Here is a 14,956-nt window from a genome sequence, read left to right on the forward strand (position 1 = left end):
AGCATTCCTGTGGGCGGAGGTTAGTCAAAAAACGGTTCTAGTGACGTCATTAAAGCAGGAAGTAGAGGGATGTAGTCCAAACGGGCCGTTCGATGTAGGCGACTTCTGTTAAATAAAATATCTTGCTTGGCATTGAACTTTGAGCTTTATAATTTTACAGATATTATTTATACTCTAACAACAACATTGCACACTAACTAAAGTTTGAAACATGGGTTCACGAAGAACGGGACCTTGAATTTTAAATAATACATTTTAAGTAAATTGGCTTAGTCAGATTGATAGAAATCCTTACTCCATTTGGAACTTTATCCCTTCCCATATGCTTTCTAAAGTTGGTAATATACATTTTCTTCTTGTTTGTTATTATAACATTGACAAAATACCAGTGAAATTATCTGAATTTCATCGCCAGGCATTTTTATCATGGTCCTTACTTTTCAAGCTTATCTTTTTACCGCATAAGTATATGGAACAACAAAGATATGTTATAAATGCAAATCATTGTTTTTGAAATATTGTTTTGACAGCGGCATCATATTGGTAGATCAGTTATTTAATTTAAATGGTTTTCTTTGCACTTACACAGTGAGTTTTTTGGCACATTATAAGATTCAGGGGAATATACAAAATGTTTTGATGCAATATGTAGGATTTGAGGGCGAACTAAACACAAATGAATCTTCCAGGTGATTCGTTCAAACATAATTCCACACAGAACTCAACACTCCAGAGCCCAAATCAAAAGTCTAATCTATAGGGCCATAAATGGAGTGGGCTCCAGCCAGTCTACGCTAACCAACGAAACCCCAGCTAAGAACTTTATGGCCATGCAAGCTTCAAAAGAGATGAGCCCAACTAAAGGCTCATTTGTTTTGTGTTGTTTTGGAAACATCTATTATTTGGTCTTTTGGAGAACTACAGATAAGCACAGTCAGGTTTATATTGTATAACATGTTTTACGTCATTTAAGAAAGTAATTGAGCTTTATATTGATCAATCCGATTTTCTATGAAGAAAAAAGCAGTTCAAACTTTGAAAATTTGTTGAGTTCATTCAGACCTGAGCGATTTTGTGTTCGTTTGTGTGATTGTCTCGATGTTTGTGTGAGAACTGTTACTGAATGTCAAGTCAAGAGTTAAAGTTTGAGATCTGTGAGGGGAATGGGACTCGATATCAAGTGTTGCTGCTGCCGTTTTCTTTCTACTCTTAACATCTTTGGGTTAAATTTGGTGTTTCTTTACTTTGCATTGTTAAAAGAGACTGGAAAGATACCACTAAATACTTTACATTGAGCCTATAATTAGCCACGTGAGACAATTTAAACCTAGGCTATACATGTAAAAAATAAAATAAAAAATTATATATATATATATATATACAGGTGCTGGTCATAAAATTAGAATATCATGAAAAAGTTGATTTATTTCAGTAATTCCGTTAAAAAAGTGAAACTTGTATATTATATAGACTCATTACATGCAAAGTGAGATATCTCAAGCCTTTATTTGTTATAATTTTGATGATTATGGCTTACAGCTTGTGAAAACCACAAAATCAAAATCTCAGAAAATTAGAATATTACATGAAATCACACAGTAATTACACAGTGATACCATGGTCATTGAACCAGGTTTTGGTTCTTTTGGCAGTGTGGGCCGGTGCAAATCCTGCTGGAAAATGAAGGAAGCATGAAGTGCTCTGAAAATGTCCTGGTAGACGGCTGCGTTGACTCTGGATTTAATAAAGCACAGTGGACCAAAGTCCACTTTTCTGATGAGAGCAAATTTTGCATCTCATTTGGAAACCAAGGTCCCAGAGTCTGGAGGAAGAATGGAGAGGCACACAATCCAAGATGCTTGAAGTCCAGTGTGAAGTTTCCACAGTCTGGGTTGGTTTGGGGAGCCATGTCATCGGCTGGTGTTGGTCCACTGTGCTGTCCACTCAACGCAGCCGTCTACCAGGACATTTCAGAGCACTTCATGCTTCCTTCAGCAGACAAGCTTTATGGAGATGCTGACTTCATTTTCCAGAATGGGAAATTTCAAATCTATATGCATGGGAATATAGATAAACATTAATGAAGTTTGACACAGGAGACGTTACATTTTCGAGTTTTATAATCATTGTAAGTTTCTGTACATACAAATCTGTAATATGTTAATGATTGAATTACTTTATTGCAATTAGTTATTATAAAGTCGAACTATATTTAGATTGACATATTATGGTAGTTATTTGCCTTTAGACTAGAGGTTCGTAAAGATAGGTTATTTATTTAATTGTTTTTGTTATAGATGATTTATCCATGTTATATTGTGAGAAATAACACTATTGTCTTTCAGTGTAGCTGTTTTACAGGCTTTTAGCATCTATCCTGACTCAAATAATGTGTTTCTAACATCAAACCCTCAGAATAAAGTGAGATGATCTGCTGATGATCCTGAATGGCTTGTTGAATGAGTGTTGATAGTCTGAGGCTCATCAATATTAACAGATCTGCTGAAAACACTCTTTATTTCATGACAATAGTTCCTGTTTTCACCTCATTTATTATGCTGATGTCTTCAGATCTCCTGTGAATTGACACTTAAAGCTCATTTCAGTGTATTTGTTGGTTACTATATGTATTCTATTTATATGCTTTCAACTGTTTTTCTTACCATTATTTATATTTGAAAGAATTTGAAAGAATTTACATTATTTTATTCTGTTTGTCCTTGAGCATAAAAACAAACTCAGTAACTGATATATTTTTAATTTTGGCAGATAAACTCCTCACACACTAAAATCATCATCATCACTTAAGCTCCTCCCACTGTAATTCATCATCAGTGAAGCTCCTCCCAGTGTAATTCATCATCAATGAAGCTCCACCCACTGTAATTCTCCAATAAATGCTGTAAATTCCCATCAGCCACAAGTGAAGACGACCATCAGAGCATCAGGAAGAGCTGAAATCTGCAAAGACTGAGTTTATTAAAGAGGACAGTGAGAACATGAGTGATCCAGAACCCTGCAGAATGAAACACACTGAAGATCCTGAAGAACAAAGAGGTTGGTGTTTATTCTTCATTCATTCATGATGCTGAAGAACATTCATGTTAGAAACATTCAAGCACTTCATCACTTTTAGATGAACAGTTAAAAAAACATCAGGTCAAACAAAATTGAAATATTTTAAATGTTTTATTTTACATTTATTTTATGTATGGTTTACAATTTGCAATATATATAATATATTTATAATATTAATATTATATATATATTATATAATATATATATAATATTAAGTGTGTGCTGTCACTTCAACACGGACTGCACAGACCGAAAAACACTGACAAATATCAGTTTCTTTCTCAGCTGTTCACATATGACATAAACGAGAGAATACTTGTCGAGATGGTCATTTAGACCGGTATTTTGACAATTTGTGTTTATGTGTCCGTTCAAGGGCAAGGGCAGTTCTGCATTCGAGCGCTGTCTGAAACACGCCCCTCTCTCTCTCTCTCTCTCTCTCTCTCTCTCTCTCTCTCTCTCTCTCTCTCTCTCTCTCTCTCTCTCTCTGCGCTTCGAGTCATGGTTTTCGGCTCTTCTTCCGCGATTAAAATTGTTTGAATGTGTAAATTGGTAAGTCGATACACATCCAAATTATGAACTTTCACTCTATGATGGTTAAATTTAGCAGTTAATCAGGAATCACGAATTCGAGTGCCGAACCGAATCTAGTGCGATCCGTTCCACCCCTAGCGCATTATCTTGTTGAATATCATTGGCAGAATCATAGAAATGCAGGATTCGCGTATAATTAATTTATAAAAAGACATATTTTACATTTACATTTTTTTTTCTTTAATTTCAGAACTGAGTGAAGTGGAGGAGGAGAGTGAAGAACTGAGTGAAGTGGAGGAGGAACATCATGTCAAACCTGGAGAAAAACCTTTGAGACGCTCAAAGACTAAAAATAAGTTTATAAAGAAAGACAAGAAAGCTACAACCTGCACTCAGTGTGGAAAGAGTTTCATATACAAACAAAGTCTTCAGATTCACATGAGAGTTCACACTGGAGAGAAGCCATTCATGTGTGAACAGTGTGAAAAGAGATTCTCCAAAAAAACGGCTCTTAATGTTCACATGAGAGTTCATTCAGGAGAGAAGCCATTCACATGCAATCAATGTGGGAATAGTTTCAATCATTTATCAGCCCTTAATGTTCACATGAGGATCCACAATGGAGAGAAGCCGTTCACATGCAATCAATGTGGGAAGAGTTTCAGTCAATCATCAAACCTTAATGTTCACATGAGAATCCACATCGGAGAGAAGCCGTCCAAATGTGATCAGTGTGAAAAGAGATTCTCAAACAAAAGATATCTTGAGATTCACATGAGAGTTCACACTGGAGAGAAGCCGTTCACATGTAATCAGTGTGGGAATAGTTTCAGTCAATTAGCACACCTTGATCGTCACATGATGATCCACACTGGAGAGAAGCCGTTCACATGCAATCAATGTGGGAAGAGTTTCAGTCATTCTTCATCCCTTAACGTTTACACGAGGATCCACACCGGAGAGAAGCCGTTCTCATGTGATCAGTGCAGCAAAACATTTCTTACGGCATCAAACCTGAAGATACACCTGACAGTTCATACGAAGGAGAAGCCGCATTCATGTTCTGTGTGTGGAAAGAGTTTTTCAGTGTTGTATAGTTTACAAGTGCATCAAAGAATTCATACTGGTGTAGGAGTTCATATGTGCTTTGAGTGTGAGAAGACTTTTACTACAGCACAATGTTTAAAACTGCACCAGAGAATTCACACTGGAGAAAAATCTTACAAGTGTTCACACTGTGACAAGAGATTCAATCAGTCAGCACATCTGAAAAGACATGAGAGGATCCACACTGGAGAAAAACCTTACAAGTGTTCACACTGTGACAAGAGATTCAGTCATTCATCAAATCTGAAAAGACATGAGAGGATCCACACTGGAGAAAAACCTTACAAGTGTTCACACTGTGACACGAGATTCAATCAGTTATCATCTCTGAAAACACATGAGAGGATCCACAGCAGAGAGAAGCTGTACGCGTGTGATCAGTGTGGAAAGAGTTTCTCTATTAAAACTCACCTGAAGCAACATATGAAGATCCATACAGTGGAGAAACCACCTCACCGCAGTCTGAAATCACGGTAAGTTGTTCATCTTTATGTGCTGAGCAACAAAAGCTGCTTTTCCACCTTCAGAAAAGGTTCCAGTTGTGTTTCCATTATTAGTGTTCTTCAATGTGGGCCTCTGACGAGAGTTCACGGGAGGGCCAGGACGCATGCGCGAGAACTGAGATTACGGCGTTCTTCTTCTACTACTTGTTACTGGCTGCTCACTCCTTAGGAGTATTACTGCCATTTACTGTACAAGATGACATCCGGAAGCGCAAAGCGGTCTGTTTATAAGCAGAGGAAGACGCGCGCTGTAGAGCGAAGAAGAAGAAGAACGCCGTAATCTCAGTTCTCGCGCATGCGTCGTGGCGCTCCCGTGAACTCTTGTCAGAGGCCCACATTGAAGAACACTAATAGTTGGATAAAGTCGTTATTTTTGTTGTTTTTCCGCACAAAAAGTATTGTCGTCTCATGATAAACGTAATGTAGAGCCACTGTAGTCACTTGGACTATTTAAACGATGTTTTTAATAACTATTCTGGGCCGGCGAGTTTCAGTCCCTCTAAAAGCCTATGGAGGAGTGATCCAGCTCTCAGATTTCATCAAAAATATTTTAATTTGTGTTCCGAAGATGAATGAAAGTCTTACAGGGGGTTGGAACAACATGAGGGTGAGTAATTACTGACAGAATATTCATTTTTGGGTGAACTAACCCTTTAATGTTTCTTTTAGACCTGATGGACGTGAACAAGAAAGGAAAAACAGAAGCCACAAAATCCTGCCCTCAGTGTAAGAAACGCTTCACATGTAAATCAAGTCTGAAGATTCACATGAGAGTTCACACTGGGAAGAAGCGAAATGCTGGAAGTCCTTCACTACAGATGATGAACTGAAAGAGCACCAGAAAGTTCACACTGGAAAAACCTTTGGAGGCAAAGTTCAGGGAGCTGAAGAATAACAAATTTCCTTACATAACACCACGGTGAAGAATACTGATTTTAGCATTTGAGGTTTTAATTTAGATTCCAAAAATATAGACTGAGAAAGTTTAGCAGCGGTTATAATGATTATATCAAGAGATTCCTGCCAGTCCTGTTCTCTAAATGAGTCAATTCCTGAGACTCTCACCCTCACCCTTTGTCTTTATGCATTTCCTGACCAGTAAGCTCAATGTACAGCTGTGCTTTTGTCTCTGTGATCATGTGAAGGTATGGGTGATACCGTCACGCTGATTGGATCATTTGAATGATAGTGTTATGCTGATTGGTTCTGTCTCTCTTGAGCAAGCCGGATAACCTGCCAAACTGGTTTTGACTTGATTGAATCAAATCATGCCTATGCTTTGTTTTGAGTTGTCTCCACCTCCAAAAGTCCTAAATGTATAACAACTATACTGTATAGAACTCAGTTAGACTTGGTGACTGCAGCTACCGACAGCTCGTGTTCTCAATAAAGAATCCTGCTGAAGAAACAACCAAGTCTCCTGGTCTTCGATTCTGAGTTTCCAACAGAGCCGAAGAAGAGGCCATAACATTTTTAAGAGGGACATAAATCTGATATTAATTAACTCGCTTACATTTGTATTTTATTTGAACATCTAGTTTCTCTTCCACTTCTACTCTTCAATGCAAACACAAGATATACTTTCATGTATCTTTGGACACTTTTCTTCTCTTCTTCTCTTGAGATGCTTTGGCTCTTATAAGTCAGTAAAGAGAGAGATCTGTCTCATTCACTTTCACTTAATGTTTGTATTTGCTTCATGTAATTATCAGTAATTATCACTTCATGTAACGGCTAGGATGAAAACGCTAAATTATCAAAATGAATGAATTTAAATGAATTTATGATACTGGATATCAAGGGTGAAACTGTAATGTAGACAGACAGCAATCTCATTCAACGTCAGTCATGTGTGCGATAAAATATAATTTACTAAAGCTCTATTGAGAAAATTAAAACACGGAAAGCTCAAAAAGCAATCATATCAGGATACTTCATGACTTTCAGAACTAAAATTATTCCTGATTCAAGCAGAATCAGCAGAAAAAGTAAAAATAGAAGCTCTGCGTATCTGCTCCGGAGGGCTGCGGATCGCCGGAGTCGGAACGCAGCTGTACCGCATTCAGTGGAAATACACTCATTGACTTTAATGGAAACCTATTGACTCCGCCGCCGTGACGGAGCCGTAACGCAGCCGGTGGAAATTGGGGGTTAGACATACTGGTGATATTGTACTATACTGCATTATGCTGACGGGTGAAACAATGCAATATGAATTCTTCCTCTTCAATCAGAACTCATTTTCTAATTCAATACGTTTCATTAATGTAAAACTGTCAATCACCTACTAACAATCCCACCCTTTTTTGCTAATCTGGGATGTGTTTCCTGTAAAACGGCGTAACTCGCTGCTTAAAGGTATAGCGGAGGATTTTTTACTTCCGGGTGGGTTACCTATACTATTGGTCCTCCTAATTGTCAATCATTCTGGTGAATCAATCAAACTTTTCAAAAAGTGGAGAGGGCGGGTCTTATGTAAAATTCGGAAAGATCCTCCGCTATACCTTTAACTACCATAGTAAGATGCATCGTTGAAGAAATCAACTAGCTTGGCGCGCCCGGGCGGGAGTTTTTATTCTAAATCTAAAGTTCATTTAAATTTAGAATAACTAATAGAATAATTATTTTCCGGAGTTGTGCAGAACAATAACCGGCACTATTCACACATGGGCTCAAGCAAACATTAGCTGATTCGAACATTGCCCTTCTCATACAACATTAACGTTACAGCTCCTGCGGTCAATGTCTAACGTTAGATTAGTTGACGGTTGCGGTGCATGTGAGAAAGGAGCTAGAGTTTATTCAAGCACTCTGAATAACTTTGTTAGAGACAAACGAGCCTTATCACAATACACTATCATTAAATTTACCTTACATCACAGTTCAGTTCAGTTCAACTTTATTGACAGACTCAGGGTCCATTAGAAAATCATACAACATTACAGACACCCAACCCCTCCCTAAATAAAAATAAAAATGTAATTTAATTAAATAAATAAAAAACGCCCCCACAGTGAAATAATAACATCAAAATTAACTTTGCATTTGTCAAACAGGCAACATACATATTGCAATAGTCTGGTTTGGCTATAGCTTTAGCTAACACCTGCACAAACACAGTTGTCTGTAAAGTAATAGATTTGCAGATGTGCAGGTGACAATAGATTTTTTGGGGGCTAAATGTTTGAGTGTTTAAATCATTAAATCACCCTCATTACTGGTCCCCACTAACTAGGTAATATGTGATGCAACCCACCTCATCACTAATGTTGAAGCCAAATGGCCAGGGTCTGTACATGATGCCAGAATGTTTAGGGAGTCATCATTGTGCCACAAATTTCAACAGGGTATGGTTTACCTTACACAATGTTTTTTTTATTTTATTTTTTTGTTTTTTTTATGCAATTATACACTTTAACTACCTTTAGGACACTTCAATGGTTACTTGCTGTGGGACAGAGGGTACCCTTGTCTGCCCTATATGATGACACCCTACCCTGAACCTGAGCCTGGACCACAGGCACAATTCAACCTGGCCCACAGCAGAACACGGGTCAAGGTGGAAATGACCATAGGCATCCTGAAGGCAAGGTTTCAGTGCCTGCGTGGGCTCAGGGTCAGCCCAGAAAGGTCATGTGACATCACAGCTGCTTGTGTTGCTCTTCACAACATTGCCACACTACGCTTTAGATTTCATTCAACAACAAATGACAGATTAATGTTCACATACTGTTTCCCACCTTAAGCTGGTGCTCCAGCAATTCAAGTCTGGCCTTTTTTAGGTTAAGTAAGTAAGTAAGTAAGTAAAATTTATTTATATAGCACCTTTCACAGACAAAAAGTCACAAAGTGCTTTACAAACTGTTAATTAAAAAGATCAGACATGCAAACAATAGATCTACTAAAACAACACACAAAACATAAAAACACAAGTAACCAATGCTGTCAAATAAAAGCAAGCCCAAAAAGATGCGTCTTCAGATGTTTTTTAAAAGAACTGACAGAATCCATAGTTCTCAGTGCTAAGGGAAGTGAGTTCCAAAGCCTCGGTGCCACAGTACAAAAGGCACAGTCCCCTTTAGTCTTTAGACGAGTTCTAGGGACAATTAGAAGGTCCATACCAGAAGACCGTAAGAGGCGACCCGGTGAATGTTTGTGTAAAAGATCTTGAATATAGAGAGGTGCCTGGCCGTGCAGGGCTCTATAAGTGATAACTAAAATTTTAAACTGCACTCTGAATTCAACTGGAAGCCAATGAAGGTCCTTGAGAACTGGTCTTATATGGGACCACTTACTGGTACCAGTCAAAAGCCTTGCTGCAGCATTTTGTACAACTTGTAGTCGCTGCATAGAAGACTTATTTAACCCCTTAACGCCCACTGTCGCGAATTTGCAACAAACCCCTTCCATTCAGACTGCAGGCGAGATAGCGTGTGTTTTCCCCCAATGCCTGTTTGTGCACATTCGATACATACCTAGGAACATTTTGCACGCACTGGTTTATCGTAGGAGCGGTCGGAGTGGGAACTACATCCGGTTCACCGAAGCTAATATTTTGTTTTGCAAAATCCGCATATCAAGTGCGCAAATGTGGAGAAATTTCCCAAAATGAGTTAAGTTGTGCTAAGATAAAAATATGTACCAGCTTATTGATTGCTTCTATAGCTATGTTATTCATATAGACTTCATGTGACGAATATTTTTTACGTACTTTGTAGATTTCTGTTTGTAGCAAATTTGCGACATTGGTCGATAACGGCTGGATTGGGCTAATGGCTACATATTATAATAATGCTGTATTTAGATGGTTTCAGCCAAAAAAAAAAAAAAAAAAATTTCCCCCACAAAAAATAGCATGTTAGGATATAACACTATAAGAATATATAATGTATGCACTGGAGAAAAAAGGAAAGAGTTAAACAGAGTGTAACATGGAATGTATAAAAAACTACTGTCAATGTTAGGGAGTAGGAGAGTGTTTTGTTTCTTGCTGTTGTCAAGATTCATTAATTTGTCAAAGTTTATAAGTATAACGTTTATAAGTTCTAACAACATTGTGCCATGAATAAAATCTACATTCCTGAGATGGGAAAATGTGTTTTATTAATTTTTCCATTTTGTAAAAAAATACCCTAAATGCCCACTGTCGCAAATTTGCAACATACCAAAATTACCCTAAATGCCTGTTGTCGCAAATTTGCAACATACCAAAATTTCTATTTATTTGTTGTGCAAAAGTGAAATTGATAATCTCAACATTATTTACCATCTACTTAAAGTCAAAAACACACAGAATTTTTTTTTTTATATACAGCTTTATAAATTCAGGCGTTACAAGTGTACAGAACATTACAGTAGTCCAATCTTGACGAGATGAAGGCATGAACAAGCATCTCCAACTCTTTTCTTGAGACTACCGATCTAATCTGAGCAATGTTCCTATGATGGTAAAAACATGAGCGAACTACAGACTTTATATGACTGTTAAAACATATGGCTCTATCCAGACAGACACCCAAATTTCTCATTTCACTACAATCTGAGGTGGCTGAAACCCCCAAAACCTGCTTAATCTTAGGTATAATATTGTCAGGAGCAAAGATCATCAATTCAGTTTTATCCTTATTAAGTTGCAAAAAATTGTTTGCCATCCATTTGTTAATGGAGACTAAACAGTCTTGTAAAACTGACAGTTTATCTAGACTATCAGGTTTGAACGAAAAAAGTAACTGAATGTCATCTGCATATAAATGATAAGATATTGTTTTAAAACTATTAATGATCTGTCCAAGAGGAAGCATATACAAATTAAACAACAAAGGGCCCAGCACAGAACCTTGTGGCACCCCACAGGACAAAATTGCAGAATCAGACATAAAGGATCCAACAGATACCGAAAAAGTCCTGTCGGACAAATAAGATGAAAACCAGTCCAGAGCCGAACCCGAAATACCTACTAAACAGCGTAATCTATTAATCAGAGTGCAGTGATCCACAGTGTCGAACGCTGCGCTGAGATCTAACATAACCAACACGGAACATTCCCCCGCATCTGTGGCCATCAAAATATCATTTGATACCCTAAGTAAGGCAGTTTCAGTAGAATGATTTTTACGAAAACCTGATTGAAATTTGTCATGAATATTATGAGTCTCCAGAATATCATTCAACTGTATTGCTACAACCTTCTCCAGAATTTTAGAAATGAAGGGCAATTTAGAAATAGGCCTATAGTTGTTCAGCGAAGTAACATCAAGATTACTCTTTTTCAAGAGAGGTTGAACAACAGCGTGTTTAAAACACCTCGGGACCTGGCCCAGCTTTAGAGAAAGGTTAATAATTGAGACTAAACATGGACCAATGGATGTAATAGTTTCTCTGACCACAGAAGCAGGCAAAACATCCACCGGACTCTGAGAAGGTTTCATCGTACAAACTATCTTAATAAGATCATTAAAGGAAATTGACTAAAAAGAGCTTAAAATTGCGGGCCGTTCTGTAATAATTACAGGGGAAATAACTAATGGTAAAATACTAGCCCTGACAGCCATAACCTTACCCACAAAATGAGATAAAAAATTATTACAATCATCATTAGAAAAAGCAGGTACAGATGATGTAACAGGCGACACAAGGCTCTTAATAGTGTCAAACAAAATCTTAGGCTTCCTTTTACAAGTTGAAATCAAATTTTTAAAATACAGCGCTCTGGCCACCTTAATCATCTCATGTAAATCAGACAGCAACTCTTCATCTAAAAGTTAAGCCTTTTCTCCTCCATTTGAAGCTGTATAAGGTCCATCTCCATGTCACTTTTTCTGATTTGCTTTTGAAGGTGGACCTTATACAGCTCTTTGGCAGGCAACTAGAAAGACAGAATAATTAAACATGACTGATAAAGTCTGTAATACAAACACAGACCAAATATTTAAATGAGGAAGGAGAACTGCAGAACATTTCTTACAATGCTAAGATTCTGTGTGGAGGCAGATGGACCCTCATCTGTATTCAAATCTCCTGCCATATTCTGTAAAATGACAATGACAATTTATTTATCCTCTTATGTAAAAAAGGGGGAATGCATTCTATGCATCATACCTCCATGGGCCTCCCCACATTCTCTGTTTCTGTCACAGCAGAAGTGGTCTCTTCATCGTCATCCTACAGTGAAAATAAGGAAGGATGCTTGGTCTAGCAAACAGAAACCTAAAGACAATAATCACTTACAACTGTGGCCATCAGCAACATGATAATCATGCATATTCAATACTCAATGTATATTCTTAAACAAATACAACTAATAATGAAGGACATTAGGAACATCTAAGAGTACTAATAATAAGATTACAGTATACAGCATATACAGTCAAAGCAGCATGCATACTGCACAAGTGAATCAATGACTGTAAAATACATTCAAAATGCCTTTTTAAAATGGTGACAATGTTGATGATTTTCTTTATTAAAACACTGACAAAAACAGTGAAAACATCAATAAATCATAAGTATTAATATGGTACACCTACATTTTACAAAGCCACTTGTCTTGGTAGCTGAGTCTGACGAACTGCCCCCTGGAATCCCATCGACCACAGGTCGCCCTTTATTAAGGGACAGTGCCAGCTCCTCAGCTGGGGTGAGGGAAGGTGGAGGTGGACCCCCACCTGTTTTACGGGCCTCAGCCTTCTTTCTATTGGCTACATAGAAAACTAAATTACATTAAATACTAAATTGCATGGCGTCAGTAACAAGTTTAGTACGTTTAGAAAGTATTATCTTGCTGGAGAATGTTTTTGTGTTTCATTTTGACTTAGCTCACACTTCTTCTGGCTCCAGAAGGATTAACGTTACTATTACTAGCCAATTAAGTGCATTACTACTGCAATATTAAGAAATGTATGGAGGCCAACAAGTAAATACTTGTCTATTTTTACTACATGCCCCAAATAATTTTTGTGTCACAATGAAAGGGGAAAATAGCCCATTTATAATTTTATAAACTCACGCATTTACTCTGTCCGTTATTTTTTGCCAAGCCAACTCTCTTTCTTTTGATGATGCAGCAGTATTTTTTTTTTTTTTTTTTTTTATAATGGGCTTATAGTCTTCCTAAGCAAGCATTAACCCTCTGATGGTCCTCGGTCATTTCTGACCGAAAAATTTTCTGTTTTGAAATTTTAAAAATCACAGCTTCATCGGAAGGTTATGAAACTTGGTGACTTTTATGGCATTAGGTATGTGAATACAAAAAAAAATGAGGTCATGATCCGAGCATGTTAAGTGGTCGTAAACAAAAAGAGTCACACTCGTGGTCTTCGGTCAAAAATGACCGACCCATAGGAAATGAATGGGAAATTTACAAAAACACAAAAATTCTCAGAATTTTTGTCTGTACAATCTACAAATCGGACACGATTCTAAAAAAAAGTACACCGCAGTAAAGGGGTGACACTCTACAACATCAAGAGTGCAAAAAATTCACACCCACACACACACACACACATACAAACACACGTTTATACACATACACACCAATAAATTCAGATTACAAAAATCTGTTTTGAATTTTTAAAAATCACAGCTTCATCAGAATGTTACGAAACTTGGTGACTTTCTGGCATTAGGTATGTGAACACACAAAAAAATTGAGTTCATGATCCGAGCATGCTAAGTGGTCGTAAAAAAATTAGTTATGATTTTGGTCTTCGGTCAAAATTACCCCCATAGGAAATGAATGGGAAATTGACAAAAACACAAAAATTTTCTAAAAATCAGCCACGATGCAGAAAAAAAATGCTCAGCAATGAAGGGGTGAAGCTCTAAAACATCAAGAGTGAAAAACATAACATAATTAATAATTATAATTAATATATATATATATAATTAATATAATAATTATTAAAATAATAATTAATAAAATGTTATAAACCTTGGCAAAAAGTATTATTTGAGAATTTCTAAAAAAATACATTCAATCCACATCTTAAAAGTAAGTAATTTGGTCCAAAAACAACTAGAATTCACAAACATCTCCATTTAGAGCTATACAGGCATCTAGTGGTAAACCCATGCAATAACATGTTTTATTTAATTTTATGATTAATAAATTGATGAATTTTTTTTTTTTTTTTTTTTTTCTGAAAGCCTAGTCTCTATTTTACCCGAAAATACTGCATAGAATTTTTTTTTTTCAAAAAAAAACAAACAAAACAAAACATTATTTTCAATGGCAAAAAATGGACTATAAATATTGCATAAATATTAATAAGTTCAATCAAATTGTCTCAAAATTCTAAATTAAAAAGAATAAATATTATAGAACAAAAATAAATTGCATTGGTTTTTACTGGGATGGAGGAAGTTTCATTTTTAGGTGTCCGGTCATTTATGACCGGGAAGGCCCCCAGTGTGACTGCTAAACGAAGACCATCAGAGGGTTAAACCTCTTTAAAACTCAGTTTCACCGAATTATGTAGCTCGCTTTTTTTCTCCCTGGGTTTGCATGGTGACTCCTGAAATCGGCGATCCATTGAAAATGTCTTTATGTACTCGCCGTGCGCGCGCATTAACTTTGGGTTACCGACATACTCATGGTATGCGGGTTTGGGGTAAATCAACCCAGAGGTTATGATTTACCAAATGGTAAGTTAACCTTGCTTTCTGGAATACCCCCCCAGGACGACAGTTCCGTCGCAACAGGCGCCATCTGAGGAAAACAAATCACAAACACACAG

At 37.0% G+C, this 14,956-nt stretch overlaps 1 protein-coding gene across 1 annotated transcript in view; it reads right to left on the reverse strand.

Moving 5' to 3' along the window:
* The window catches only part of LOC311291374 (uncharacterized protein), a 668,579-nt gene that overhangs the window by 74,788 nt on the left and 578,835 nt on the right, over positions 1-14,956 (reverse strand). The window lies entirely within an intron of this gene.

This window comes from Rutilus rutilus (genome assembly GCF_951802725.1).
Source record: "Rutilus rutilus genome assembly, chromosome: 1".
NCBI classification, from domain to species: Eukaryota; Metazoa; Chordata; class Actinopteri; order Cypriniformes; family Leuciscidae; genus Rutilus; species Rutilus rutilus.